The following is a 15,002-nucleotide window of genomic DNA, read 5'->3' as shown; positions in this document are numbered from 1 at the left end:
CGATAGAAATTTACTTATTAAAGTATATTATAGATTTTCATACATTTCTATTCAAAGTGCATCGGTCGTAGAACGTAGTCTGGTCAACGACGATCAGTCGCCGTTCAGACCACCTCTCTTGGCGAAGGGGGAAGTACCGATAAAATTATCGATGTTATCGCATAATTTCTCAGGACGGCCCAGCCTCCCAGTGGCCACGATATGATGAGTCCAGCCTTCGAGTGATTCTTCCCCTCCTTTCTTTGCAAAGTGGAAATGCGCGATGTGGGGATAGAACGCGTTTTGCTGCAGTATAATACAAGCTAGCGAATCTCCCATTAAGCTTATTCACTGTAATATAAATTAAATTAAGAACATGTTCAAATAATTCATTTATATATAATATGACTTTAGAAGTAGTATTATTATTTTATTCTTTACTTCATAAAAGTATATAAATGTGATCTTTTTATATTTTATTTTCCGTAATTTTTTATATAATACATTCATTTAATTATGCATAAATAAATTATATACTTGATTAGAAGAATTTTCTAGATAAAAAATGATCAAATTATGATCGAAGGATGAACAAATATTTTGAGGAAGAAATACTTCTTCGGTGCATAGATATATCGGTGTAGAGTGACTGGTTAGGTTTCTTTTTGATTTATGCAAAATCTCAACGATACAGCATCCCATCAAGCAACGGCAAGGCGTAACAAGTGTCTGTGTGACGTCATTCGGCTTTCTGGAGGCGGAGCCTCTCGTTGGGGAAGCAGGTAGAGGGGTCGAACTCTCCCGCATCATGCATCGCTTGCCCCACCCCCGCGATTTTGTTCCTTTGCGCTTCTACCGCTTTCCACCTCCTGCCTCTCTTGACCCCTTTTCCTTTCTCGAGGAAGCTTGGATCTCAATGCTTCTTGTTGGAATATTAAAATAATGATGACAAAGAACGATATTCTTTATAGTAATCGACTACTGCGTTTATTAAATAATTCTCGATTATTTTTGAAGAACTTATTGGCTTGACTCTTTCGAGATCGTTCGATCCAATTTTAACATCAGATTATATAGTTTTACAATTTGTTGTTCAAATAAAAAATAATGGATATAAATTATCTTGTTATTTGTAATTACATTACGTAATCTCAAATAATGATAATTTTATAAATTGTCAATTTTATACAAGTTTTCCAAAGAAATTATATATATAAAGAAATTTATCTATTATCTATAACTAATCATTAGACAACAAGAAACGTCAAAGGTGCTATCATTTTTATGTGATTTGTTAGAAAGTTCTTTGGACCGTCATATTTTCAGGCTCACCAAAAATTCTGAATCGCGGTCGCAAGATGCTACTGTTCATTGCACTGTGGTCTGTGCTCAAGCGTAATCGAGAAGGTAGATGCGGTTTGCCGTGTTCGCAAGAATATAGGTGATTAACCCCTTGGATGTGCTCCTTGTGTATGGGGATAAATTTATCAATCGCTCGCCTATCCGCGTCGCGAAATGTTCGGAATCGCCGCAAAAATCGGCACTACGATCAATCGCGAAACCGCAACCGCCGCGACCGCATTATTTGTATGTTACACAAGTAACAACGTATACGAGCACAAATTAAGACATTAACTTTTTTGAATTTTTTCTCGTTAGTAGCAATTCGGTAGATAAGAAGCGTCTATGTTTATATGTATATGAAGCACATGTACAAAGAATTAGTACGTTCAGTATGAACTAAATATATTGTAGATGTAAAATATCAGAATATTGTTATTTGATACGTTAAATAATGATCTTGATTCTTTTGAATTAAATACATTTAGCAAATAATATTGCAATAAGAAAGACTATCAAGAATAATAATTAATCTTTAGATGATAAATTCAATCATTTGTTTTACGGCCAACATCCGATTGAAAAGAGATTTAGTAAAACATTTTTCAACAGCGACAAGATTATGTCCGACGGCTGCATTAGGCAGTACGAGATAATAGATTAACAGCGGGTAGCCAAAATAAATAGAAAGATCTTTTGACGCATTTTTATCAGTGCGACGATATCGCTCTGAGCCACTTCCAGCGCCACCGGAAAAGCTTACAAGACCGCCTTATCGTTGATTGTTTTCTCAGAAAAGTGTTGGCTTACACAAAGTATATTATTCTCTGTGATGTGTGCTTTACGACTCGTTTAACAATTACAAAATTAAATTTCTTCTTGTTAGGAAATTTACTTTGGTAGAGAGATTCAAATTTTTAAAGCCATTTGATTGTTAAAATAAAATAATTCTTTTCGTTTCTTACTGATTCTATCTCTCGCTAAAAATTTCCATTAAATAATTGAATTATAATCTTAAATAAATGCTATATTTTTATAGGAAATATAAGTTTTACAATGTTATGGTTTAATATAATAAAAATTATATTACAAAATCTCAAAGGACATATTTATGTTTTATAATATATTTACCTCTTTTTCATTGCAAGCTTTAACGGTGAAAGGGAGAAATTCTTGTTCTTTCGGTGGATAGAGGCGGTGTATCGTTAGGCATAAGTTAATTTGCCTTCTACGCGAAAGCCGAGCTAATGAACTATAAATAAGGGAGGAATACTTGTGCCAAGTGGACAGCCGCACTTACTGACCCTTCGTAATTAAAATCCCGTCCTAAATCAGGACTAGGGATGCGATTAGACGAGGATCGTTCCTGTTCCGTCAGCTTACCAGCAAATCCGCCGCGGCCCTTACGCATTTGAGCGTTCATTTCCCTTGGTTCTTACACGCGTGTGTATATCTGTAAGTAGCAGATAACTTTATTACAAATATAAAGCTTCTCCAAAAATTAATTTAAAGAAACATGACTAATATGAAAAAAAATGCAAGTTAATACAAGTTTTAATGTATATGATAATTGAAATCATACATTGAAACCATTTTGTAGTTAAATAATTTGAAGTTATAATGGCCTAACGGCAAATATGTCATGATACCAGAAAGTATTATTGTTAGAAACGAAAAATAAGAACGTGGTTTGTTCGTGACCATACGGAGTGATTCTTTTCGTTTCCGTTTCCGATATAATTTGTCTTTCGTTAATTCAGCTACGAAGCGTGCAGTTAATAATCCTTTTGTGCAGAACACGCGATAAAACGAGGGCGGGCGAATCGAGAAAAAAATTTGTCGAAAAGATGGTAGGCGAGGGTTGCTACATAAAAAAATATATATTATTTTTACATCTTTAAAATACAAATAAACAAACATGTTCAAATGAATGTGGATAGTGCTACGAGAAAGAACAAACACAAAAAGATTGCCTTAAAATGCATAGAAGATTAAGATCAATATTTAATCCTAGATATAGAATTATTCGTTAATTTACTGTCTGTACGAATGTTACTTATACAGAGCTCATAAAATAGAGCTTATTTTATCGATGTATCAATTATTGGCACACTTTTCACTTTTATTTTATACAACAGAATAATAATTACGAGGTATACCAGTTGTTTGAAATAACACTATTTTACCGTGAAATATTAATGGTTAATTAAGATTGTTCTCGAAACGCTTCTCTTTCATTTTATTCTACCGTGTCGTTCGAAGGATAAGTGGCAGAGGCGATAAAAATGGAAACAGAAAGAGAGAAAGAGAAAGAGAGACGCTACGATATTATAATAGATACGACAAATAGAGGTCTCGAATGCGCCACGATTAAATGAGTTGAAATACAGCTTTCCCGTCACCATTACCTTCCATCCGCACGTCCCTCTCGGCGGTTATATTTTCCCCGACCACCGCGACGTAGATACGTCCACCCTTGTATGTTCCGTTAATAAGCTTAATAAAGCCCCGCTGCGACTGTCTCCCTGTATTGTCCAGTACACTCCAGATTCCAAAGGTACAGGGATGGCACTCGAGTCTCACGTAACTTGGGAAAGCAGCACCTGACAATGCCATCGATCACTGAAAAATTACGTTTTCATGAAACTTTTAGACGTCATTGAGAAATGTAACTTATTAGTTATATGAGATTAATACACAGATTGTGGACGTTATAAGATACATTAAAAATTTGGTGCATTCGTTATTAACTTGGACATTTTTAATGATTTAAATCATTATTCGAAAAACTGACATGTGTGTTTCTTTGTATATATCGTCAATTATATTTTGCTCGTTATTTTTTTCAGATATTTTGCTTTGCATGATTATTTTGAATGTATAAATAATATATTTCACTATTTTGTAACATAGATGTCAAGAATATACACGTAATAATGCACTTTAGAAAATGATAACAATCACGCGAGCGACGCATCTGCTCGGTTGCCAAAATTTATAGCTTCTACCTCCCTGTACTTACAACAGCGAGGAATGTAAGCTCGACAAGGTCCGGCTTTGAGAAGGACATCAAAAGGATAATAATACACAGACGTGAGATTTGCTCCACCTCTCTCTCTCGCGTTCGGATCCTATTTGGTCGCGCACGAGCTTTAAAGTACGAGCTTGCTCGTTCGTTTGGCTTGGATTGCAAAGCGTAAATTGACTGAAGTATTAAATGGAAGCGTTCAAGTAAAAACTATCCCATATAAAAATGTTATAACTCGTAAATCAGGATTAAAACAGCAAAATCTCTTTTATCGAAGAGCTTCTCGTATAATTTGATTATCTTGAAAAACTTCTTTCAATGTTACAAATTTTAAATCTCACAATAACATTATCACCAAAATAATTAAATTGCTTTAGTTTTTCAGAACTTTTTATTTTCTTGCATAAAAAGTAAATAGCGAAATAAACTAAATAATGCATTTTATTCGTTCACTTAAAATACATCGAGATGTACTGAATTTTTATCATTCTTATTACGTTTACAGTAATTACCGTAAGCACCATAATGTATTGTTCGTAATCGTAATTTTAGCTTTATTTAGCCTTATTTGTTTTATTCGGAATAATTAATCAAAATTTTCATCAAAAATGCTCACGAAAAATCGAGTCCATTTGTGTTACCGATTTCTATAAACGTTAAGAAATAATAATAATTCGAAACTAATTCCTTCTTCTCTTTTAAACGGAAAACATAAATTTTAAGGCAGTTGTACCAACATTGATCAATTTATATTTATATAATTTAATTTTTGATTTTTGTTCCTTTTTTATCATTGTAGTATCGTTGAGTAATTACATGTTCGTTATTACGTGCAACAACGTTTATTATATATAAAACGACGGCCTGTGTGATTTTTTTCCAGGTAAAAACTAGTAAAGATTAGATTCAATAAACGTTAACGTTACCGCGGCGCGGGCGCGCGGGCCCGTAGGCAAAATTACGCGGGCATGCGCGGCCATCTTAGTTCGCGCCGTCCTTCTCGCTCCTTCTCCATTGTCGACGGTGCGTTGCTCCGGAGCGGTGCGGCTGCGGTTTCTCTCTCGCTGAAAGCGAGTCTCGCGTGCGCGAATAAAGTGTCGAAAGCATTCGAGGATGATCGCGAGTGCCGAGACTGCCGAGGGAAAACGAGCAACCTCGGTGTCGCGATATTTATCTGCCAGTGCGAGCAAACGTGCCAATTCGTGACGAAAGGTTACACTTTTGGCTACTTGGCGAATGTGCCGAAAACGCTTTCGGATTCCTGTGCTCTGCTCCGTCGTACTTCCAGTCGTTACTTACCGAAGTGATCGTCGCGCATATCGCGTAATTTGTGCGTTTCCAAGCGTCATCGCGGTCATCGGGAGTGCGGGATCGATCGTGTAGTGTCGAGCTGTGGCTGTGGATCGTCTAGCGCGATGCGCGGGAATTGGCGGGAATCGCGGGATGTGTCCGACAATTGTCCGTTCGCGAAAGTTTGATTCAATAAGAATGTGTCGTGATTCGCGAATCGCGTCGCGAGTCGCGCATGTGCAGTCGTTGCACTTGCGCTGCGTGCCGCGTCGCGTCGTGTTGTTCAAAATCGGAGCGGATTTTGGAAGCGGTCGGGACTGTCGGGAGTGCTCGGGCTCGGGAGTGAATAAACGCGTACTAGAACTCTGTGACATTTTGAACTTATCTTGGATGGACCACGTAACCAGAATTTCGGAGCAGGAGTGAAGGAAATGGAAGACGTTCTCGAAGCTGCGGTCGGCATTCCTGACGATGGCGATGCGGTGACACCGGTGACACAACGACCGGTGAGTTTACGTATTTATTGCATCCTCGTATCTGTAATTATCTGTCTTTTACTCTTTTTCAAAACGAATTGACATCACGCAATGCTATTGTGCTTTAATGGAAACGTCGTTATATTCTTCACAACGTGTGCAAGACCGACGATAGATAAGCGGAAAATATAATTCGTAATCGTGCTTCGTTCGATCATTTATTTTATATTATATATACTGCGTGATCGTCATATATCGACAACTTGGCAAACTTTCTTATTTGTAGTAGATAAAAAAGAGGTCGGTAAAGTAGATCTCTGAAATCGCACGCGACATCAGTTATGTTATCCGTTGCGATGGTTGCGATGCGCTGGTAATTTCATGTTTTACTGCCGATGGCGCCACTTCGCTATGCCACGGCCACGTGTATTTTCTGCGATTTCGCAGGGGTTAGGGATGATTGCTCCGCGCAGTCATTTGAGCCATTTATGTACACTGACCGGCAGGAATACCTAGACATTTTGATATGTATATGACATATATGTACATGTATATGCATATGTATTATGTCCAGGCATTTCTGCCGGTAGAGTGTACATGTTTTTACGAGCGATAGTGCAATAACATAGTGCATAAACATTTGAGGAAAAGTGGTAGATTTCAGCTGAAAAATAAATAAAAACAATAAGAATAACAAGACTCATATGTATGGAGCATGATAAAAAATTGAAGCTAAATTTTTATTTACACCTTTTAATAAAAAAATATTTGATGAGTGCCCGATAGTATATTGTGAGATAAAATTATTTCTGGTTTTTATAGTGTGCCTTTTATTATCTCTTGGTTGTATTCTATTATACAGTTTAATTTTCTTTCGAAAAATCAAATAATTTTAAACTACATTTAATTAAAAATAATATACTAGACTACTAGAGAAAATAAAAATATTAAACTTGCTACATTGCATACATATGTAGGATAATTATTACATTTTTAATGATTATGAATTATTGATTTTTAAAAAGGCAAAACTCGCAAAATTTGTATCTTTCGAAGTTAAAGCTTGACCCATTTTTACTTGTTCTTTAAAATTACGCGTTATCAAGTTTCTTATAGAATTATATTTTTAACAAAAAATCCTATTAATTTTTTTTAAATTAAACTATTCGTGGGAAATCGGTCCTCTTACAATTCTACAGGAAGATACGTTTACGGATTACACTTGGCAAAAAAAGTCTATACAGAATATTTATCCGCCTGGCCGCTACAACTACCTCCCCCTTCTCTCTCTCTCTCTCTCTCTCTCTCTCGGTATCCTAAATCGCTGAATCTCGCTGCATTATCCATTATCCCCCTCCTATCATCCCCCCGCTAGGCGTAAGCCACATTATACGACACCCGAGAAAATCGGGAGCACATCCTGTGCACCAAATGCACCCCGGTCGACAACAATGGGCCGGGTTTTGCACCATTATGTTACTGGGGGATCGCATTACTGGCCGATACGATCTGGCGCGCTTTCAGCGCAGCTCTCAGATTGTATCGCGTACGCGCATGAATGGCCGGTCTTTTTCCTTTTCGGCGATCGCCGCACACAACGCTCGCGGAACGGCGGAACTACCGAATTTCGCGTCAGTCCGGCGGCCGGCCCCAGAATTACGTAGGGTAATTACACAGTTGCGTAGGTCTTTTTTTCCATGCTTATCTCGCGTGCAAACCATCGGTTAGGGAAGCTATCGGACATAGGCGATTCGCTCTCACCATGTTCGCCACTGACTGAGGTCGGTTGAAATCGTTGAAATTATCCGTGCGTTTCGTTCTCTCTTTGCGGAAAAATAATTGTAACAAGAATAGCACGTTTAGGTAACTAAAACCCTTCGAATCTGTTTTGTTTCTCGCGTATTCGCAATGCAAGCATCCGGATGGACTCATGGTAAAAGCGATACGGCGAACATCCGCCGCACCGCGCCGCGGCCGCCCGTACCTATCGCTGTAAAAGCTACGTTATGATACGATCTCGCGTTTTCGACAGCGACCAGATTTTATCGATTGCCTCGAATGAATGGTCGATTTTTTTTATGCCTGGAATAAGGGAGCCGCCGATTTGTAAAACTGCAGCGAGGAAAAACTTGCGCGAGCCTTATCTCTCACTTCTTTCTTCCACGATCTGCTGCGTTTACTTTTCTCCGATATCGTTCGTTACCATCAGACATTCGTATTGATATTGATTGGAATTGCGAGAATCTCAGCAGAGACTCATTTATACCAGTTGCACGTGCGCCGTATATCCTCGCCAAGTCTGTCTTCGAAGCGTTGCGAAGCGCCGCATATATCGAGGCAGTTTCATTAGGACGCGCGGTGAAATATCTCTACTCCGTTAGACAGTAAATATGCGCGAATTAGAATTTCAAGTGTCGCACCACGGGGTCCACGGGGCGGATCGTGTCCCCCGAAAGAAAAAGGATATCGACGAGATGGCGCGAAACAGCGGCGGCGGCAGTGGAGGCGACGCGATGGTGGGACGCAAAAAACGCAGATATATACCACGGAGAATATTATTTTTTAATCGAGTGATATATGACCGAACGACAATTTACAGAGTTACAATGCCGACTGACGATTGCTTCGTTTTTACGGTTGCTGAAAAAAAAAATATTCCGAAAGAAAACTTCTCACACGTTCTTTTGTTCGTACCGCTTGCCACATCTTTCTATACGCAGTGACCACGACGTAAGAATTTTTTTTTATAACGTTCATCAAGTCCGCATTTTTACCATTAAGGTTCGATTTTTTTTGGTGCAAAAAAAAAAGAGGAAATAGAGGAAGGCACGAAAGGAAACGGTGGAGCCGCATGGGACAATGATACGCCGACAACGGTAAACCTTGCTTTTAATTTTTATGAGGTTTTTGGGTTAAAAAGGCAAGCGTGCGCGCACTATATATGTATACTGAACGAGCAGAATTTTCCTTTCGTGGGATTTTTATTAGGATTGTAAAATCCCTGTGGCTCACCGCCGGAAAGAGACAAAAAAAAAAAAAAACAGCGGAAAAACTTTCGAGTGAGACGTGTCGAGCAAGCATCGGCCCAGGTTGCAATCTAGCTCTTAATAATGGACACGTGCTTTTCGATTGAAAAACTTGCGAAAAAACTCGCTGACAAGTGCGCGTTAGAGAAGACTCCTGCAAAAAAGAGCATAACGAGCAACGATGTTGCGAACCACATCGAGTATCTCTCCCGTGGACTACGTTTAAGACCAATTATCAGCGGTTAACACGAATTCCAGTTTACAAATTCGGGAACAAGCAGCAAGAAAAAGGCTTTTTACGTATAGAATCAGAATAGAATTGCGTAATTTATTAAGTCCCATAGTGCTTTATTAGATTTGCGACATACATACATACGTTGCGGAAAAACACACAGAGAATTCTCCAGAATGTTATTCTAAAGTGAAATCCATTGGAAGTTTTTGCCGCGAATTTCTTCGAAATTTAACTTATTAAATAATTTAAAACACGCAACGACAAGCCCGTTCGCGATCGATGTATTCTTCAGCGTCGACGTTGTCTCGGTTCGTTTGCTCCTTTCCTGTCTGACAAGCATAAATCGATCGGGCGCGGTGTTTCAAGGTAGCGTACAGATATCCGTGCGTGGCGCGCGGCCGCGCGTGTTCAGAAACGTACGAGGAGGAACCGGGTGATCTACTGCTTTTAGGTTGTGTTTACGCGACGATCACCGCCGCCAATATCCTCCTCTCTCTCTCTCTCTCTCCCTCTCTCTCTCTCTCCCCCGTCTATCTCTATCTTTCTCTTTCTCTTTTCCCCGTGGAGTTTCCACGGAGAAAGCTCCGAAATGGACGTGCAACAGCTGTTACCGTCACTCCCGATGGAAACTGGCACGCGTTGCCCGCCTGTATAACGTTCGCGAGCACGTACGACTTATGCCAGTTACGAACGACAGATATTGATTGTTCTTCGGGCTTTTCGACCAGCTTCGAGTAATTCGTCACGGCCTTTCGTACGTTTCGGTTATCGGATGATGCTAGTATTCCCATTTGAAAGAATCGCGTCAGATTTTATTTGATATGTACACATGATGTGTCTCGTATCTAGATGTCGGCTAGATAAGTATATAGAACATCCTAAAATTGTTGTACACAACTTTCTTTCGAGCATAGTTTCTTTGACAAACTTTTAAAATCAATATTTGTTTAATCGAAACGTTTTACGAAACGATCAGTTATGAAAATTGTTAGAATATTGTTAGAACATTTGATAATTCGAAAGTATAGTTTAATCAAAATTATAAATAGAATAGTAAGAACTTTGTTTTTGATAATAATAATTTAATTAAAACTGTAGCTGCGCCTTAAATTTGTCCAGGAATTTGTGTTGCGCACGTACAAGAGAATTATTCTTTGTTTCCGCAAATGAGTTTCTCTATTATTGGAAGAAAGAAATCATGGATAGATCGTAAGATGCCATAAGTAGCCGGCGACATATCGCTTAAAAGGCCGGATGTGTCGGCGCGAGATCTTACGTTGACAATTCGCAGACATTCTTGAGAGTGGAGCCAACTGTTTCGGAGCACGACAGTTGCAACAACAGGGGCACGCGCGTGTAATGCGAGCCGGAAGGGCCCCCTGCGATTTCTTCGTTTTATCGCTTGAGATTTTAGCTTAAAGAACCTGCCATTTATTTTCTAATTACGTCTACTCTAAAATAATTGTTGCATTAACTTGCTATTCTTTCCTTCGATCCCAAGATTTATAAGTACGTAGAAAATATTCTATCATCTGTTTTAATTTTTCATATTTAGGTTCAAAATTCTTCCAAAAATTACACATGTAGCGAAATTTATTTTCATAACATATGCGACATTTTTACACCGCCCAATTTATTTATATTTAACAATAAACCTGATTTTCCTATCGGTAAATTTAGAGAATTTAGAAAAGACCTAAAAAGAAGTGCTTTATCGCTTTCTCCGCGATTCGATTCGATGGTTTTACGACAGCTAGCTTCGGTGTATAGATATCGAAAGAATAATGCATTGTTGTCCTCGCGGCATGAGTAGCGATCGGGATGCGTCAACGGCAATGTTTGCAGACAAGACCCAAACGGGCCCCTCGACGGTGTCGCGATTCTTTATCTCGCTCTTCCTTTTCTTTCTCGCTCTCACGAGTGTGTCGGTAGCAACGTCGTTCTTTTTGACATACGGGGTGACAACATAAATATAATGTCACGCTTCCGCGCCCGCCAATGAAGGCCGCCGACATCTCCTCTTCTTCGGGACTCGCTGAAAGGTTCGGGGGCCCCATTCAGGCCGACCATACATGGACGACGATTTTTATGGGCCACATGAAAAATGAGGTTATCCTACTATTTATCGCTCTCCTTCTCGATGTTCCTTCTCTGCAAGTATCATGGAGAAACTGCCCCTCAATATTTTGGCACTCCATGGGGTTGCCATTGCTTTCGTGCAGAATTACGCGCGGCGTTATACAAGTTTGCTCGAAGCCAGCTCTTTGCTTTGCAAGTCTGACTTTTGTGCGTATGAGGGGGGACAGCGATTATCAATCCTAAACCGTCGCTCTGTATTTGCAAAGTCCAATGGAGCAACGAGTAGAAGATTTTTTTTATGAATATGATCGTTATCACTTCTTACCGTGTTTTTTTTACGTTACATTTTATGATAAAATTTTTACAATATCAGTGGTAGCCATATCTGGTGCCGGATAAAACGGAGATTCTTGTGCGCATATTGCAACATATGTCTTTGTTCGTTCCCATTGATCACGCGAGTACTCGACGCACGGTACGGGGGACGAAACTCGCGAGAACCTCTTTCAATAGGTCTGGGGCCCAATTATACGTCAGAGCTATTTAAAGTCGGGTGAGCGAAAAGCTCGGGTCCTTTTTCGAGAGCTTCGCCGATTTCATGTGGGGTTTCAATTTTGCTGACGGTACAATGGCGGTCATTTACGTCCGACCCCCGCGGCCCGCCACAGGCGAACGGGACCTATGTGGCACGGAGAAAAACCCGTGTACCTCGACGAGATATCTTCATTTATTGCGGCCACAAGGCCCCCCTTTCGCGTTTCAACATATAATTCATTTCGTTCGGCAAATCAATTTAACCGTCATTAATATTACAGTAAATTACAATAGTAAACCATTCATTAATGAAATGACAATTTTAAAAGGTTCGAAAGTATTTAAAATATTTCAAGATTACCATTTTTATTTATATTAAATGTATATGTGTCATACACTTCGAGAGACTTAATATCTTAAACCTTATAAAATTTTAATTAATATTATTTAATTAATAATATTAAATTCGTGATTGACTAGATTGAATTTAATAGGCAGAAAAATTTACGACAAATTTTTCACTCATTATCTTAAAAACATGCAATCTGTCTGCAAATTGATTTTCTCTTATAGAAAGTACATTCTATTTCCTTTATAGAAAGATATTTTCCGCGTCACGATATCTAGAATACTGCGGATGAATCAAGGGTTAAGTGGGAAACGAGAGAGGGTCGTAGGGTGATCGGCGTGGAAGATAGAGCTCACCGGAACGAGGGAGAAAGATACAGAGAGCGTGGAGAGAGAGAGAGAGTTAAAGGCGACACGGAAGGTTCGTGGTGTGGCGCCTTAGTGGCCACGGGTGCGGTACGAGTCCCTCCGTAACGAGGGCTAGCCTTTATGGCCCGTAAAGATACGTACCGTCCAGTTTACGTTCCCAATCCCCTCTCGCCGCGACCGTACGCCGCTCCCCACGTGGGGAGCCATTGTCTCGGACAACGTGCTTCGCCATCACCATACGTAGTTACGTCGCGTTCATGTACGACGCAGGCACATTCTGGACCCCTTCGAGATGGTGAAATGTGAAATCTCCAACGGAGGAGTTGCCGCGATCTAACCTTCCGCCAATCGTACCCCGCATTTCCGCTTTCCAACCTCTCTTTTCCTCTCTTACCTCAATCACCGCATAGTGTTGAACATGAAAACTCTCCCTCGGGGACAGTTTTATAATGCGAGCCGTGATTACGCGTGATTGCTCAGGTAGTTCCTGCTGCGGAAAAGTTCCGCCGATCGCGGCTGGTGGTTCTTTTTGATCTCCCATTTTTAGATAGCCGCTAAAGAGAGAGAGAGGGAGAGAGAGAGAGAGAGAGATTGCGGCCTTTTTAAATAAGGTGTTTAAAAAGGAATTTTTTCAATGGTAAATAACTTTCAGGATATATCATGTTATGTATGTTTTAGAACAATTAAGTTAAGATGTGTAATGGTATATTATTATATATTTTATCTCACATTGCGTAAAAGTCAACAGAATTAATCACTTTTTCATTCGGTCGACATCATATAACGATGTTGTCAGTCTGTGATATGTCGAGATTTTAACATATCATTTCCGTGTGATCTCGTTTCCAGATCATCGCGCTTGAAATTGGTCGTTGAAAAAGGATACACGTGTCAGAAGAAAATAGACTTCTTCTTTTTCTTTTTATAAACATTGTATACGATTAGGTTGTGCCAAAATTATTCTCTCACTTTTATCTTGCAGCATGACGTAAAAAGTAAATAATGTTGCCGAAGTAAAACTTATCGTTAGTTTCGAGAATTGACAAAAATATTTTTCATGAGTCAATTTAGACATTCCAAACTTTATAATACGTGTTCCTCGGTTAAGAACGAGTGAATGCTAAAAAATTCTAAAATGTCGAAAAATGGTTGCGTAATTAAATTATGCTTCATGCCGTTCAATTGGCGACACGAAAGCGAAAGAAAATCTTTTCGACACGCAGTCGCGACACGCAGAAACGAAGCCGAGCGTTAAGGTGAGAGGATATTAATTGGAGGATATCACGCGCGCGCGTCGTGTCTTCTGAAATCCCATGGCATTCTCACTCGTGTATATGCTACATCGTGCTTCCTGTTGTGTAGAAACGCATCCCTTTTTTCCGTCCGGCGCCCTTCTCGCCTGCCGGCCTCTCTATATCCCTCCGGCGTCAAATACATCCGTGTCGTTGTACGCGCACACGCACGTCACGAGCGAAACAATTCACCCCGACCCGCACGCAAGCCTCGTCTCTGTCGCGCTCGTAACACACACTCTCGCACTCATATGTATATACACAAGGCGAGGCGGCTTGGAGGCTGGGGCTCGGACTGCTCGGAGACCACGTACATACACGAACGTATTCGGTGTGGACGTGAGGGTGGCAGGGAGGTATTGAAATTAGCCGACCGGTCGGCCGGTGCTCTACGTGTATGCTTCGAGCGCGACCGATGGAGTAGGGGTAGAGATTGGTTCGGCGGGGCTTGCATATATTCACACCGAATTAAGTCACCAACACACCGTGGACTGGCCTGGCCGCACTCTTTGTACAGCCACGAGCCCTTTCACGCATACCGCTCGCAACCGTGCGCCCGCTCGACTCGCACGTGTATAAGAGCGCGAGCGGGAAGAAGGGATGTTTGAATTTGGATGGCGGTAGACCCGTGATGAGAGCGAGTGAGCGAAAGAGAGAGAGAAAGAGAGAGAGAGAGAGAGAGAGAAAAAGAGAGGAGATTGGGAAAGAAGTTAACGCGCGTTGCGTGGTGTATTCTAAAGCGTGCATTAGGTGCGAGATTTTTTGCAAAACGGTAGTCGAAAATGCCGATGCGAGAAACTGGCATCCACAGTGTGTGCCACTCGATATGTCCTTTTAATTGCATTTAACATTCACAATATTGAAATGAAATTCATGTATTTTAAAGTCTTTACTCTGTTACTGTACAAGGCAACTGAACAAATTTATATTTATACATCTTTCCTTGTATATAAAATGTACATATATTTTTTAATGAAGAAGATGCATATCAAATTTTATTAATGA

The 15,002-nt window shown here is 40.0% G+C and overlaps 2 protein-coding genes across 2 annotated transcripts in view; one reads left to right on the top strand and one right to left on the bottom strand.

The window, feature by feature from the left end:
• Positions 1-5,825, bottom strand: part of LOC112458270 (protein lozenge-like) — a 35,363-nt gene extending 29,538 nt beyond the window's left edge. Inside the window, exons 1-4 of the mRNA XM_025021819.1 lie at positions 5,648-5,825; positions 3,729-3,942; positions 2,625-2,773; positions 44-330 (exon numbers count right to left, since the gene is read on the bottom strand). The gene's annotated coding sequence lies outside the window, so the exon portion shown is untranslated. The remainder of the gene's footprint in view (positions 1-43; positions 331-2,624; positions 2,774-3,728; positions 3,943-5,647) is intronic.
• Positions 5,826-6,069: 244 nt separating this feature from the next.
• The window catches only part of LOC112458271 (runt-related transcription factor 1-like), a 74,435-nt gene continuing 65,502 nt past the window's right edge, over positions 6,070-15,002 (top strand). The window contains exon 1 of the mRNA XM_025021822.1: positions 6,070-6,144. The gene's annotated coding sequence lies outside the window, so the exon portion shown is untranslated. The remainder of the gene's footprint in view (positions 6,145-15,002) is intronic.

This window comes from Temnothorax curvispinosus, unplaced genomic scaffold (assembly GCF_003070985.1).
Source record: "Temnothorax curvispinosus isolate PA1 unplaced genomic scaffold, ASM307098v1 QBEX01008784.1, whole genome shotgun sequence".
NCBI lineage: Eukaryota > Metazoa > Arthropoda > Insecta > Hymenoptera > Formicidae > Temnothorax > Temnothorax curvispinosus.
The sequence above is the reverse complement of the archived record's forward strand: the minus strand, read 5'-3'. Positions and strand labels throughout refer to the sequence as shown.